The sequence below is a fragment of the Camelina sativa genome, chromosome 17 (assembly GCF_000633955.1).
Source record: "Camelina sativa cultivar DH55 chromosome 17, Cs, whole genome shotgun sequence".
In the NCBI taxonomy this organism is placed as follows: Eukaryota; Viridiplantae; Streptophyta; class Magnoliopsida; order Brassicales; family Brassicaceae; genus Camelina; species Camelina sativa.
This window is the reverse complement of record NC_025701.1, coordinates 29,320,870-29,322,290: the sequence shown is the minus strand read 5'-3', so window position 1 is coordinate 29,322,290 and position 1,421 is coordinate 29,320,870.

The window sequence follows — 1,421 nt, the reverse complement described above, 5'->3', positions numbered from 1 at the left end:
CAATTAAAATCGAACCGACCAAACCGGCTACAACTAGTGTCGATCGATACCTCATGTGGTGTCGATCGACACCCTCACCAAAATCTCAAAATTCGGTTTGCGGGTGTTACAATTCTCCCCCACCAATCTAGATTCGTCCTCGAATCTCGAACAACCATCAGCCAAGGACTCATATGCAGCCGTCTCCACGGCCCGCACTCCTCCGACCGATCTACAGAAGGTCACCTATAGGCGATAGACTCACGCTCCAGGCGTCATTTGCTCTCGACTTTTGGACTTTCCTCTACTCATAGGCCTAAACCTTGAGTTTTTATTGGCTCCTCATCAGACGTTAGTCTGCATGCCAAATGTTGGCTCCTCATCGGGCCTAAGCCCGCATGCCATAATATATAAGGAAAAATCCAACTCGTCTCTCGGGTTGCCACCCTACAGCGCGCCCCCGGATCGTCATCCGAAGTCGATATACCAACCATACTCCCAAGCCACAAAGTCTCTGAATATGGCAGTACTAGGAGAACCTAAGTCCCCCAAGAGTCGCGAGCAAACGATTCTGAACACGTCTGAGTCCTATCCCTATCCAGGTTTCCTTCCCGTGGCTCGCGTAAAAACATCTCAATGTCCTACCAACCACATATCCCCTCACTGGAATACCTCATGACCACACAAGGATCATATACACGCCACAAGGGCCGCCACAAAGGCCAAACAAAATGTCCTAAAGAGGACCGCCACCAAGGCCAAACAAATGTCCTAAAGAGGACCGCCACCAAGGCCAAACAAATGTCCTAAAGAGGACCGCCACCAAGGCCAAACAAATGTCCTAAAGAGGACCGCCACCAAGGCCAAACAAATGTCCTAAAGAGGACCGCCACCAAGGCCAAACAAATGTCCTAAAGAGGACCGCCACCAAGGCCAAACAAATGTCCTAAAGAGGACCGCCACCAAGGCCAAACAAATGTCCTAAAGAGGACCGCCACCAAGGCCAAACAAATGTCCTAAAGAGGACCGCCACCAAGGCCAAACAAATGTCCTAAAGAGGACCGCCACCAAGGCCAAACAAATGTCCTAAAGAGGACCGCCACCAAGGCCAAACAAATGTCCTAAAGAGGACCGCCACCAAGGCCAAACAAATGTCCTAAAGAGGACCGCCACCAAGGCCAAACAAATGTCCTAAAGAGGACCGTCACAAAGACACTCTGGCTAAAAAGCCCGTCACAAAGACCATCTGTCCCGAAGGACCGTCACAAAGACCATCTGTCCCGAAGGACCGTCACAAAGACCATCCGTCCTGAAGGACCTTCACAAACACCATCAGTCCCGAAGGACCGTCACAAAGACCATCCGTCCCGAAGGACCGTCACAAAGACCATCTGTCCCGAAGGACCGTCACAAAGACCATCCGTCCCGAAGGACCGTCACAA